Raw genomic sequence first — 15,594 nt, 5'->3', positions numbered from 1 at the left:
TTACACACACACAGTGAGCCAACAAAAAGACTTCTGGGTCCAGACAGGCTGTAATACGGCTGAGGACAAAGACAGAGCAGTGGACGAGCCATTAGAGCAAGCTTCTGAAGCGTGGGCTTTGTTTGAGTGCTAATAAGAGCAACGTTAAAGGAATACGCCAGCTTTTTCATCCCATTCTCTATCCAGTGTGTGTGTGTGTGTGTGTGTGTGTGTGTGTGTGTGTGTTTGACAAAAATTTCAACGTGTTTCCCTGAACTGAGAAAAAAACAAAACTGTTTACATCCAGCTCACCTCAAATGGAAGTCTAAATTCAGCTGTTTAAATGTTTTTTTTTCTTCAAAAAAATTTTGTACACTGTCATGAATTCTTTAGCTTTTTTTTTGTAAATTAATCTGCTTTTAGGACTGTTATTTATCACAGAGAATAATTAATGATGTTCATTATTAGATAGCAAGTGATAATTCCAAGATACTATCTCCTAATTATGGGACAATACAATAAGCCATACTTTTGAGATAACAATTCATAATTTTGATATGCTAAGTTAGAATTATTAGATAGTAAGTCCATGTTTTGAGAACATAATTGACTTGAATCTCAAAATTAATTTATTATTATTATTATTATTATTATTATTATTATTATTATATAAACTTTTACACACGTTGTTATGATTATAATAATATAATAATATAAATATTTTTATTTATTTATTTATTTACCCCTCCTTGAATCGCCACTTTAACATGGTGGAGGGGTTTGAGTGCCTCAGGGATTCTAGGAGCTATGTTGTCGGGGCAATTGCCCCTGTAGGGTCTCCCAAGGCAAATAGGTCCTAGATGAGAGGTCAGATGAAGAGTGGTTCAAAACGACCCTTATGAAAGAAAAAACAGGTATCCGAGTATCCTCGCACAGACCAGGGATACCGGGGCCCCACCCTGGACCCAGGCCTGGGGGAACACCTGGTGGTCGGGCCTATATCTGTGGGGCCCGGCCGGGCCCAGCCCGAATGAGCAACATGGAACCACTCTCCTATGGACCCACCACCCGCAGGAGGTGCCGTAAGGGTCCGGTGCACTGTGGCTTGGGTGGCAGCCAAAGGTGGAGGCCTGGCGTACTGATCCCCGGCTGACAAAACTGGCTTTTGGGACATGGAATGTCACCTCTCTGGTGGGGAAGGAGCCTGAGCTTGTGTGTGAGGTTGAGCGGTACTGACTAGATATAGTTGGGCTCACCTCAATGCATAGCTTGGGCTCTGGAACCAATTTCCTGGAGAGGGGTTGGACTCTCTTCTATGCTGGAGTTGCCAAGGGTGAGCGGCACCGGGCAGGGGTGGGGCTATTGGTAGCCCCCCAGTTTGGCACGCTAACATCAGAGTTCTCCCCAGTGAATGAGAGGGTCATTTCCATGCGCCTTCGGGTCGGGGAACGGTCGCTGACTATCATTTGCGCTTATGCGCCAAATGGTAGTTCAGAGTACCTGGCCTTCTTGGAGTCCTTGAGTGGGGTGCTAGACAGTGCACCACGAGGGGACTCCATTGTTTTACTGGGGGACTTCAATGCTCACGTGGGCAATGACAGTGAGACCTGGAGGGGTGTGATTGGGAGGAACGGCCTGCTTGATCTGAATCTGAGTGGTGTTCAGTTGTTGGACTTTGTGCCATGCACGATTTGGCCATAACAAACACCATGTTCGAGCATAAGGGTGTCCATAAGTGCACGTGGCATGAGGACACCCTAGGCCGCAGATTGATGATTGACTTTGTAGTCATTTCATCTGATCTACGGCTGTATGTCTTGGACACTCGGGTGAAGAGAGGAGCAGAGCTGTCAACTGATCACTACCTGGTGGCGAGCTGGATCAGATGGCAAGGGAGGAGGCCGGACAGACCAGGCAGGCCCAAACAAGTAGTGAGGGTATGCTGGGAACATCTGGCAGAGGCTCCCGTCCATTGGATATTCAACTGTCACATCCGGCAGAGCTTCAACTGCATACTGGGAGAGGATGGGGACGTTGAGTCCGAGTGGACCATGTTCCGCACCTCCATTGCTGAGGCGGCCATGCAGAGTTGTGGCTGCAAGGTTGTTGGTGCCTGTCATGATGGTAATCCCCAAACCCGCTGGTGGACACCTGTGGTGAGGGGAGCCGTCAAGCTGAAGAAGGAGTCCTATCAGGCTTGGTTAGCCTGTGGGTCTCCAGAGGCAGCTGACAGATACCGATGGGCCAAGCGGAATGCGGCTCTGGCAGTCACTAAAGCAAAAACTCAGGTGTGGGAGGAGTTCAGAGAGGCCATGGAAAGTGACTTTTGCTCGGCCTCGAAGAGATTCTGGTGGCTCAGGAAAGGAAAACAGTGCTCTGTCCCTACTGTTTACAGTGAGGATGGAGTGCTGTTGACCTCAACTGGGGACATCATCCAACGGTAAAAGGAATATTTTGAGGATCTCCTCAATCCCACCTTCATGTTGTCTGAGGAGGATGCAGAGTCTGAGGGTGCTTGGGAGGACTCGCCTATCACAGGGGCTGAGGTTGCCGAGGTGGTTAAAAAGCTCCTTGGTGGCCGGGCTCCAGGAGTGGATGAGATTCATCCTGAGTTCCTGAAGGCACTGGATGTTGTTGGGCTGTCTTGGCTGACACGCCTCTTCAACATTGTGTGGAGGACGGGGACAGTGCCTCTGGATTGGCAGACTGGAGTGGTGGTCCCCCTTTTTAAAAAGGGGGACCAGAGAGTGTGTTCCAACTATAGGGGGATCACACTTCTCAGCCTCCCTGGGAAAGCCTATGCTGGAGTGCTGGAGAGGAGAGTCCGGTCAATAGTCGAACCTTGGACTCAGGAGGAAAAATGCGGTTTTCATCCTGGTTATGGAACACTGGACCAGCTCTTTACTCTTGCAAGGGTACTGGAGGGTGCATGGGAGTTTGCCCAATCGGTCTACATATGTTTTGTGGACCTGGAGAAGGCTTATGGCCATGTCCCTCATGGTGCCCTGTGGGGGGTGGTTCAGGAGTATGGGGTTCAGGGCCCACTACTGCAGGCCATTCGGTCCTTGTATGAGCAGGAGTTTGATTCACATTACCGGCAGAAAGTCGGACTTGTTCCCATTCCATGTTGGACTCCGCCAGGGCTGTCCTTTGTCACCGGTTCTGTTCATAACTTTTATGGACAGAATTTCTAGGCGCAGCCAAGGGGCTGAGGGTGTCTGGTTTAGTGGCATCAGGATCACCTCATCTCTCATCTCATTAACTGTAGCCACTTTATCCTGTTCTACAGGGTCGCAGGCAAGCTGGAGCCTATCCCAGCTGACCCTGGACAAGTCACCAGCTCATCGCAGGGCTGACACATAGACACAGACAGCCATTTACACTCACATTCACACCTACGGTCAATTTAGAGTCACCAGTTAACCTAACCTGCATGTCTTTGGGCTGTGGGGGAAACCGGAGCACCCGGAGGAAACCCACGCGGACACGGGGAGAACATACAAACTCCACACAGAAAGGCCCTCGCCGGCCACGGGGCTCAAACCTGGACCTTCTTGCTGTGAGGCAACAGCTCTAACCACTACACCACCATGCCGCCCCACATCAGGATCATGTCTCTGCTTTTTGCGGATGATGTGGTCCTGTTGGCTTCATCAATCTGTGACTTACAGCATGCGCTAGGATGGTTTGCAGCCGAGTGCGAAGCAGCTGGGATGAGGATCAGCACCTCCAAGTCCGTGGCCATGACGTTCAGCCAGAAACAGGTGGAGTGCCTACTCCAGGTCAGGGGGGATTTGCTACCTAAATTGGAGGAGTTTAAATATCTCAGGGTTTTGTTCACAAGTGAGGGTAAGGGGGAGCAGGAGTTGGACAGAAGGCTTGGGGCAGCGTCAGCAGTGATGCAGATGCTAAACCGGTCTGTTGTGGTAAAGCGAGAGCTGAGCCAAAAGGCAAAGCTCTCAATTTACTGGTCCATCTATGTTCCCACTCTCACCTATGGTCACGAGCTATGGGTAGTGACCGAAAGAATGAGATCGCGGATACAAGTGGTAGAAATGAGTTTTCTCTGCAGGGTGGCTGGGCTCTCCCTTAGAGACAGGGTGAGAACCTTGGTCATTTGGGAGAGACTCGGAGTAGAACCGCTGCTCCTCCACATCTAAAGGAGTCAGTTGAGGTAGTTTGGGCACCTTGTTAGGATGCCCCCTGGATGCCTCCCAAGGGAGGTTTTCTGGGTCAGTTGAGGTAGTTTGGGCACCTTGTTAGGATGCCCCCTGGATGCCTCCCAAGGGAGGTTTTCTGGGCATGCCCCACCGGGAGGAGACCCCAGGGCAGACCCAGGACATGCTAGAGAGATTACATCTCTCGGCTGGCCTGGGAACACCTCGATATTCCCCCGGAAGAGCTGGTGGAGGTGGCCAGGCAGAAGGAATTCTGGGCTGCTCTGCTTAGGCTGCTACCCCTATGACCCAGATCTGGATAAGCGGTAGAAGATGGATGGATGGATGGATGGATGGATGGATGGATGGATGGATGGATGGATGGATGGATGGATGGATATTAATTTATTTATTTTACCAAAAAAAAAGTCCACCAAAAGAGGATCAGGATGTAATTTCAGTGGTATAGCTGCCCACAATCCCACCAAAAAGCACACAAGGGTATGTCCCACACCACCTGCACAGCCACCACGACATCACTGGGCAACATTGCCTGGAACACTGTACCATGGATTCACAAAGCTAGCACAGATGCACTGCCACACAGAGTGCTGGGCAACTCTGATGTTAGAGAGAACAATGAACTCACTGCAGTCCATCGTGAGCAGAACACACATCACCCTTGGTGGACCAAGGCCTGAAGGAAACCGACACCCAAAACTGTGTCTGGAGCTCCGCCACAACCAGCGGACAAAACATTCAAACAAAGAACAAACATCAAACCATACAAAAACAAACAAAAAAAGAAAAAAGAAAGGGAAAAAAAGCTTGGTGAGAGAAGCGGAAGCTGAAACGCGCACAGCATACTCTCAACTGAAAACAGAAATGACAAAAAAATTAAGGGGAACCTCAGGGATCAATGTTGGGCAACCAGAGTTCAGGATTACAGCTTTTACACACATGATATTGAGACTTTGTGTCTCATAATTATGACTTAGTATCTTGAAATGATGAATTGTTCTCATCGTTATGATTTACTATCTCAAAAAGGTGACTTATCTCATCATTGTCTTACAGTATCATAAAATTATGACTTCATATTTCAAGAAAAATAAACAAGTTATTTCATCATTATGACTTGGTATCTCGAAATGGTGGCTTGTTATCTCATAATAATGATTTATAGTATCTCAATTATGACATAATTATGACTTAGTATCTCAAAATTATGAAATGTTCTCATCGTTATGACTTAGTATCTCGAAAAGGTGACTTATTATCTCATTGATTAATATTATCTTGAAATTATGACTTGTTTTAATTAAGACTTACTATCTCAAAATGTTAACTTATCTCAGAATTATGACATCTTGAAATGGTGAATTATTTCTCATAATTATGATTTATAGTCTCACAGAATTATGACTTGTTTTAATTATCCATCCATTATCTGTAACTGCTTATCCTGTGCAGGGTCACGGGCAAGCTGGATCCCATCCCAGCTGACTATGGGTGAGAGGTGGGGTATACCTTGGACAAGTTGCCAGGTCATTGCAGGGCTGATACATAGAGACAAACAACCATTCACACCTACAGTCAATTTAGAGCCACCAATTAGCCTAACCTGCATGTATTTGGACTGTGGGGAAAACCGGAGCACCCGGAGGAAACCCACACAGACACAGGGAGAACATACAAACTCCACACAGAAAGGCCCCCATCAGCCACTGGGCTCAAACCCAGCACCTTCTTGCTGTGAGGCAACAGTGCTAACCACTACACCACCGTGCCACCCCTTGTTTTAATTATGTATCTTGAAATGATGAGTTAGTATCTCAAAACTTTGAGATAGTATCTATAAACGTAATTTTTTTTCATCATTTTGCCTTTGTATCTGTGTTGGTTTTTTTTTCTTTAGTACATAGAGGAAAATGGGCTTCCATACATATGGATCCCACAAAACCTTTAGAAAAGTGTAAAGTAACAAAGCACCAGCACTGGAAAGTTGGATAAAGCTTCTATAAGAACTGCTGTGATATCTCATCCCCACACCTTTATTGTTCAGTGTAGGTTTGAATTTTTGCATTTATTCACATTTTTTTAAACTATAATCACCAGGCAAATGTGAGTTACATCATGGGTCAGTTGGGCATTAGATTTTCTGCTCTTTTGTATATGAAGCTGATAATTTTAAACCATTTTTATATTTCTCTTCCTTCATATGAAAACCATCAATGAAGTTTAACCAAAACTGGTGGTGTATGGGTGTAACCGAATACCAACACATTCTCCAGGTCGAGCAGATAATCCGTCATACCCTTATCAAAAAGAAGTATACTTCAAGTTCATTTTATTAAGTATATTTAAGTAAAGTTACAGTATATTTCCTTAAGTATACTTTTGTGTACCAAGTGATATCAATGTACTTACAGTATACTTGTAGGTAAACTAATCTAATACTTCTTGGGACTAAATTGGCCCACTTTTAGTTTATAAAAAGTATACTTTAAGTCTAAGAGAAGTAAACTGAGTATACAACTAGTATTTTTTATTTTGTACTGCAAGTATACCACAAATAAACTTATATACTAATAGTTTACTAGTTCTATACTTGTAGTCCACTCTTTAGTTTACAAAAGCATACTTCATAGTGTACGGGAAATATACTATGAGTTTACTTGTTTTATACTTCTAGTCCACTTTTTAGTTTACTAAAGTATACTTTCTAGCATACTGGAAATATACTATTAGTTACTAGTTATATACATCTAGTCCATGTTTTAGTTTTGAAGTTTACTGTAACTACCCTTCTAGGTATACTATTAGTTTTCTAGCCCTAACCCTTACCACATGCACACTACCGGTAGACAACTTAAGTGTTTTTTACCTGAAGTTACAATGAAGTTATAAAGGTAAGAATTCACAAAATAACAACAGATACTCAGGATTAAGAACATATTCATTTTCTTTAAAAATCAAAATTTAAAGTAACATTGTATTACATGCCAAAGTATAAAAACATGGCAATGACAACTGAAATTGGCATCCAAGCACTAAAGAAAAATAAATAAATAAATAAATAAATAAATAAAATAATTAGCCTGCTCAGGAGGAAAAAAAAAACCTTATATGATACCACATACATACCTAAGAGTCAGCAATGCTGTCTAACCCAGCAAAGAGCAGTGACAGAACTAGTGCAAAGGCGGAAGAAATATTGCAAATGTCTGAACTATGAAATGTGTGAACTACAAGTTCTTTGCCATTGTACATGTTGGTTTAAAAGATGGGATTTAAAACATGCTGCTGTTTATCACAAAGAAGCCAATATGTGCGAAAAAGAAGTATTTTATAGGCTACGATCAAAAGGATAAGCACAACTAGAGGGCAAGTACACTTAAGCATCAGGCACAAATATTTTAATACTTTATTACACTTTTGTTAAGTATATCTTGATCAAAAGTTTTAGTATAAGCTTAATATACGTCGACTTTTCTATATACAGTGGTGCTTGAAAGTTTGTGAATCCTTTAGAATGTTCTATATTTCTGCATAAATATGACCTAAAACATCATCAGATTTTCACACAAGTCCTAAAAGTAGATAAAGAGAACCCAGTTAAACAAATGAGACAAAAATATTATACCTGATCATTTGTTTATTGAGGAAAATGATCCAATATTACATAATTGTGAGTGGCAAAAGTATGTGAACCTTTGCTTTCAGTATCTGGTGTGACCCCATTGTGCAGCAATAACTGCAACTAAATGTTTCCGGTAACTGTTGATCAGTCCTGCACACCGGCTTGGAGGAATTTTAGCCCGTTCCTTCGTACAGAACAGCTTCAACTCTGGGATGTTGGTGGTTTCCTCACATGAACTGCTCACTTCAGGTCCTTCCACAACATTTTGATTGGATTAAGGTCAGGACTTTGACTTGGTCATTCCAAAACATTAACTTTATTTTTCTTTAACCATTCTTTGGTAGAATGACTTGTGTGCTTAGGGTTGTTGTCTTGCTGCATGACCCACCTTCTCTTGAGATTCAGTTCATGGACAGATGTCCTGACATTTTCCTTTAGAATTTGCTGGCATGATTCAGAATTCATTGTTCCATCAACGATGGCAAGCCATCCTGGCCCAGATGCAGCAAAACAGGCCCAAACCATGATACTACCACCATCATGTTTCACAGATGGGATAAGGTTCTTATGCTGGAATGCAGTGTTTTCCTTTCTCCAAACATAACGCTTCTCATTGAAACCAAAAAGTTCTATTTTGGTCTCATCCATCCACAAAACATTTTTCCAATAGCCTTCTGGCTTGTCCACATGATCTATAGCAAACTGCAGACAAGCAGCAATGTTCTTTTTGGAGAGCAGTGGCTTTCTCCTTGCAACTCTGCCATGCACACCATTGTTGTTCAGTGTTCTCCTGATGGTGGACTCATGAACATTAACATTAACCAATGTGAGAGAGGCCTTCAGTTGCTTAGAAGTTACCCTGGGGTCCTTTGTGACCTCGCCAATTATTCCACGCCTTGCTCTTGGAGTGATCTTTGTTGGTCGACCACTCCTGGGGAGGGTAACAATGGTCTTGAATTTCCTCCATTTGTACACAATCTGTCTGACTGTGGATTGGTGGAGCCAAACTCTTTAGAGATGGTTTTGTAACCTTTTCCAGCCTGATGAGCATCAACAACGCTTTTTCTGAGGTCCTCAGAAATCTCCTTTGTTCATACCATGATACACTTCCACAAACATGTGTTGTGAAGATCAGACTTTGATAGATCCCTGTTCTTTAAATAAAACAGGGTGCCCACTCACACCTGATTGTCATCCCATTGATTGAAAACACCTGACTCTAATTTCACCTTCAAATTAACTGCTAATCCTAGAGGTTCACATACTTTTGCCACTCACAGATATGTAATATTGGATCATTTTCCTCAATAAATAAATGACCAAGTATAATATTTTTGTCTCATTTGTTTAACTGGGTTCTCTTTATCTACTTTTAGGACTTGTGTGAAAATCTGATGATGTTTTAGGTCATATTTATGCAGAAATATAGAAAATTATAAAGGGTTCACAAACTTTCAAGCACGACTGTACTTTTCAGTCTAAGCCAAGTATACCTACGTATAACTTTATTAAGTATATCTCTGATAAGTAATTAAAAAGTAAACTGAAAGCATACTCTCTTGTTTTTAGTTTAAAAGAAGTGTAATAGAAGCACACTTGAATAATTTTTTTTTTTTTGTAAGGGATAAACGAATATAAATACAGACACGGGATGAAAGCAGGCAGGGTTGGGGTTTTATTTTTAAATCAGGATGCTGTCCAGAAAGCTCTAGACAAGGTGTGTGCATCAGGATCTCGCCAGTGGGAGGGTTTTCCTTTAGTGTTTAATCCGGTGCTGTTATCAGACAGAACAATTTACTCGTCATTAAGGATAAAAGATGTTTAAAGACATCCTTATATCATTAAGTCAATGTTCTCAGTGCACTCCAGCTTTTATTATTATTACTACTATTATTATTTTGAAACCTTTTACATGAGAGACGTCCAACTTCTGTGTCCTGAGAGCACGAGTTCAGCACAGTGTGACTGTCCTGTCATGTTCGGGTCAAATGTGACTGATTTACAACTTAAAACACTCACAAATATTGTTTTTTACATCTGATTGCCTCAAGACCTTATGATATCCTCCACACTGTGTACTTGAACATATAAAAGTGATGATCACCACTTACATTGAATTTTCAGTGTTTTAGTCAACCTTGTTACACCTGTGGTGTTCCCGGTCAAAAGTGACCACCATAGGAAATGAATGGGTATCCAGATTATATTCATCTATCAGATGAGAAAACATCTCCATGCACACCACCCCAACACAGACACACACACACACACACACACACACACCCCACACATTTCAGACTGAACAATGTCTTTTGTGGGTACACATCTCTTTTTTCCCGCGCTTATATGCCAATCCTCCCACGTGAACCAACTTCCTGATGAAACAATATACCATATCTACACACAGACTGGACAGGTGTCTGTTATGTGAACCCAACTCTTTCCCGTGCTTTTGTGCCTACCCCCCACCCCATGTGAACTACACCTTCCAGACTAAACAATGTCTCAAATCTTCACACAGACCCCCAAAATATAGCTTGATATTTGCCTTGCACTCCTTTTACTCTGAACACAATGAGTAGGCGACTGGCCACGTGGTTATCTGTCAGAGAGGCTCTGGACCTGATTTTAGAAGAAGATGAAGAGGGCAATGAAGTTGAACCAGAGATAGAGGAGGATGTCTCAGAAGTGGAAGACAACACTGATTTTGATCCAGACTTTGAGGAGACTGACCAGTCAACAGACGGGAGAGGCACCTGAAGAACAGGCACCTGAGGAGACATTCCAGTCCAAGAGTGGAGACTTGCTCTGGTCTTCATCCCTCCAGGACAGAGGAAGTAGAGCGAGAGTGGAAAACATCATAAAGATGACGCCAGGGCCATCTCGTGTGGATGACATCAAGTCCAGCTTCCAACTCTTTTTACCAGAGTCCATTGAGGGAATTATACTGGAGATGACAAACCTGGAGGGGAAGCGTGTGTTTGGGGACACCTGAAGAGAATTAGACCTGGTAGACCTCCAAGCCTACATAGGTCTGTTGATTCTAGCAAGAGTATATCGCTCAAACAATGAGGCTACAAAAAGTCTATGGGATGCAAAGTCTGGCAGGCCTATATTCCGGGCAACTATGTCCTTACAACAGTTTCATCTCCTCTCAAGAATTATTCGATTTGATAACAGAGATACACAACGCATTCGCTGGTGAAATGACAAACTGGCCGCCATCAGGAATGTTTGGGACAGGTGGGTGGAGCGCCTACCACTGATGTACAATCCAGGCCCTGAGGTGATAGTTGATGAGCGCCTGGTTCCTTTCAGAGGTCGCTGTTCCTTCAAGGTGTACATTCCAAGCAAACCAGGGAAGTATGGAATAAAGATCTGGGCAGCATGTGACTCCAGGAGCAGCTATGCCTGGAATATGCAGGTATACATGGGGAAACCCAGTACTGGAAGGGCCGAAAAAACCAGGGCATGAGTGTTGTGCTGGACATGACAACTGGTCTCCAAGGGCATAATATCACATGTGACAACTTCTTCACATCATATGGTCTTGGTCAGGAGCTAATGAAAAGAAAGCTCACCATGGTAGGGACAGTGAGGAAGAACAAGCCTGAACTTCCCCCTGCACTGGTATCGACCAGAGGAAGAGAAGCACTGTCATCAAAATTTGCTTTCACTGACACACACACTCTTGTGTCATATGTGCCCAAGAAAAATAGAAATGTCATCCTGATGAGCACGCTACACGAAGACACCACTGTCAGCATCACAGAGGACAGGAAGCCCCTAATGATCCAGGACTACAACAGGAACAAAGGAGGCATTGACTGCCTTGATTAAGGTAATGTGTAGTTTCATCCATCATGCGTTTTATTTTATTTTTATATATGCGAATCATAGCGGAGCTCCAGCGGAGCACCATACCTAAGAAAAAATGGTAAACCCATCGAGTCGATTTTTTGTGGTTTGTCCGTGTACATGTACCACCAGTCATACACACCGCCTAGTGGTCAGTGTTAGTAATTACCAGTCATACACACCGCCTAGTGGTCAGTGTTAGTAATTACCAGTCATACATGTCTGTGAAGATTCTCAGTCATCCAGGTCATAGTAACTGTGGGTGGTAAAAGAGAGCAACTGGACTTGCTTGAAGATTCTTGAAGACGTTTCACCTCTCATCCAAAAGGCTTCTTCAGTTCTGTCTGACTAGTAGGGAGTATCAGGTATTTATCCTCTCATGGATGAAAAGCTCATCTAAGGTGTCGTTGAGTCATGCTGTTGGTGTGGGTCACTGGGGGCTGGATGTGAACGGCCTCGAGAGTCGTTAGGGTGATCAATGGATTGCCCGTTAAGGTGATCAATGGAATGCTGATTCTCTCTGTCCTCTTGTGAGTCACTGAAAACAGCTGGGTTTTGGTGTGCATTCAGTTGTCTGGGAAGTGTGCCAAGGACTGCATTGTAGGTGGCTGATAAATGATGTCTTAGACCCCCACCTCTGTTCAGTGATGGCCGTTCCAGGTTGACAAAAATGGCTTCTTTAACTCCTCGCTCATACCAACGATCCTCTCTGGCTAAAATGCGTACGTTGCAATCCTGAAATGAGTGTCCTTTGTTGTTAAGATGAAGGTAGACAGCAGAGTCCTGGCCTGAGGAACTGGCTCTCCTGTGTTGAGCCATACGCCTGTGAAGCGGTTGTTTTGTTTTCCCAATATACGATTCCGTGCATTCCTCACTGCACTGAATTGCATACACTACATTGTCCTGTTTGTGTCTGGTTATTCTGTCCTTAGGGTGGACCAGTTTCTGCTTCAGGGTGTTACTGGGTCTGAAATGTACCGGAATGTTGTGTTTGTAGAAGATCCTCCTGAGTTTCTCAGATAGCCCGGAAATGTAGGGAATGACAATGTTCTTGTTGGGAATACGCTACATCACATCAAAAACTCCCAAGATTTTACTACTAACGTTGCAGACCTCAAACTAGACTTAGATGAAACCATGGTTTCTTACGATGTCACTTCTCTTTTCACCTGCATTCCCACCACAGAAGCAGTCGAATCTGTTAGAAAACGACTCCTTCAAGACAACACCTTACTGGATAGAACAAACCTCACCACGGACCAGATTTGCACCCTGCTTGACCTCTGCCTGACTACCACTTATTTCCAGTTTAATGAAAGTTTCTACAGACAGAAGCATGGATGTGCCATGGGCTCACCAGTGTCCCCTATTGTGGCCAATCTTTACATGGAGAAAATGGAACATAAAGCTTTGACCACTTTTTCAGGAGTTGCTCCCAGCCACTGGTTCAGATATGTGGATGACACCTGGGTTAAAATCAAAACCCATGAAGTGGAAGCCTTCTCTAAGCACATCAATGCAGTGGATATCAACATCAATTTCACTCAGGAGGACGTCAGTGGGAATAATCTAGCCTTCTTGGATTGTGATGTACACATTAGACAAGACAGAAGCCTTAGCATCGAGGTCTACCGGAAACCCATACACACAGACCAGTACCTACTCTTCAACTCTCACCACCCACTGGAACACAAATTGGGGGTCATTAGGACCTTGCAACACAGGGCTCAGAACATCCCTACAACAGTAGAGGGAAAAGAGAAGGAGCAGAATCACATCAAGAAAGCACTTCCGAACTGTGGGTATCCCAACTGGTCTTTCTTCAAGAGCAGAAAAAGGAACATAACGGACAAGGAGGATAACAGGAACAAACACAAGAACATTGTCATTCCCTACATTTCTGGTCTATCTGAGAAACTCAGGAGGATCTTCTACAAACACAACATTCCAGTACATTTCAGACCCAGTAACACCCTGAAGCAGAAACTGGTCCACCCTAAGGACAGAATAGACAGGCACAAACAGGACAACGTAGTGTATGCAATTCAGTGCAGTGAAGAATGCACGGACACGTATATTGGGGAAACAAAACAACTGCTTCACAGGCGTATGGCTCAACACAGGAGAGCCAGTTCCTCAGGCCAGGACTCTGCTGTCTACCTTCATCTTAACAACAAAGGACACTCATTTCAGGATTGCAACGTACGCATTTTAGCCAGAGAGGATCGTTGGTATGAGAGAGGAGTTAAAGAAGCCATTTTTGTCAACCTGGAACGGCCATCACTGAACAGAGGTGGGGGTCTAAGACATCATTTATCAGCCACCTACAATGCAGTCCTTGGCACACTTCCCAGACAACTGAATGCACACCAAAACCCAGCTGTTTTCAGTGACTCACAAGAGGACAGAGAGAATCAGCATTCCATTGATCACCTTAACGGGCAATCCATTGATCACCCTAACGACTCTCGAGGCCGTTCACATCCAGCCCCCAGTGACCCACACCAACAGCATGACTCAACGACACCTTAGATGAGCTTTTCATCCATGAGAGGATAAATACCAGATACTCCCTACTAGTCAGACAGAACTGAAGAAGCCTTTTGGATGAGAGGTGAAACGTCTTCAAGAATCTTCAAGCAAGTCCAGTTGCTCTTTTTTACCACCCACAGTACCAGTCATACACACCGCCTAGTGGTCAGTGTTAGTAATTACCAGTCATACACACCGCCTCGTGGCCAGTGATAGCCAGTAAAGAAATAAAACAAAAGAGAGTGGCTATGATATAAGAAAATTCTACAACCCAGAAACAGATGGGAGCTCCACTTTTAGGCAGTGCCTAAATATATATTTTAGGATTTTGTGTAAGACAGATACAATATTGTTTCCATTATCTTATTTGTTGTTCCTTTCATTGCAGCTTACTGGTACATACACCTGCAAGCGAATGACAGCCTGCTGGCCTGTGGCAGTGTTCCACAACATCCTTGATGTGTCTGCATGCAACGCATATGTGGTGTGGACAGCGATTGACCCAACCTGGAATCGGGGTAAGTGTTTCAAGAGGAGATTCTTCCTAGCAGAGCTGGGGAAAGCTTTGGTGACTCCTCTTATTCAATGGCACCAGCACATTCCCCGCACACCAGCCTTTGCCAGCCTGGTTAGGAGTGTGCAAGCCCCAGCCGCTGCCCTGGCCGCTCTCCCCCAAAAAGAACAGGGGCAGAAAAGGAAGCGCTGTGAGCTCTGTGCCCCTAGAGACAATAAAACAAGCCTGAGATGCTGCAAATGTGATTGCTACGTTTGCAAGGCCCACTCTGACCTGAGTGTCAAATGCCACTCATGTCCATGAATTCACACACACACACATACCATGTTGAGGAGTTTGGTCTCTAGTTTTCCCTTTCTTTTTTACATAACATTCATTTTGTTATAAATTTTCAGTGCCTTTTTGTATTTTGAATGTAGTTATTCATGTTAACCACTACTCTGAGGCATTGTTCGCAGCTAAAGAGTGTTAAATAAAACTTTGGTGGTGACTAATGGTTTTTGTGTTAGTTTAAGACACAAAACAACTTCCAGACTATAAAACAACAAACATTACTATTATATACAATATTGTGCAAAAGTATTAGGCACCCTTTATTTCATACAAACTTTGTTATAGATTTCTATTTTATGACTTCTACATTATTGAGTCAAAACATTACAAAAACATTTTAGAGTTCCAAATGTTTGTTTTCCAGCGCAAAATTAAGTGTTACAGAAAAACAAAAAGTGTGTATCTGAGCAGCATATTAGATAAAAGAGCACTTTTCCGATTAAAAAAGAAAACATAATGAAGGCTACTGGGTTTTGGTGCAAAATGAAGAAGTGAGTGTGATAGTCAAAGTGTCCAGAAGAACTGGGGCTGGTTCTGTAAGATGCTCAGTAAAACCTACAGCTCATTTCCGCATAAAA

General features: G+C 43.5%; 1 pseudogene; it reads left to right on the top strand.

The window, feature by feature from the left end:
- The first annotated feature begins 10,456 nt into the window (after window positions 1-10,456).
- LOC132901037 (piggyBac transposable element-derived protein 4-like) lies at window positions 10,457-14,986 on the top strand (annotated as a pseudogene).
- The last annotated feature ends 608 nt before the right edge of the window (window positions 14,987-15,594 follow it).

The sequence above is a fragment of the Neoarius graeffei genome, chromosome 16, assembly GCF_027579695.1.
Source record: "Neoarius graeffei isolate fNeoGra1 chromosome 16, fNeoGra1.pri, whole genome shotgun sequence".
Lineage (NCBI taxonomy): Eukaryota > Metazoa > Chordata > Actinopteri > Siluriformes > Ariidae > Neoarius > Neoarius graeffei.
This window is presented reverse-complemented; position numbering and strand designations above follow the sequence as displayed.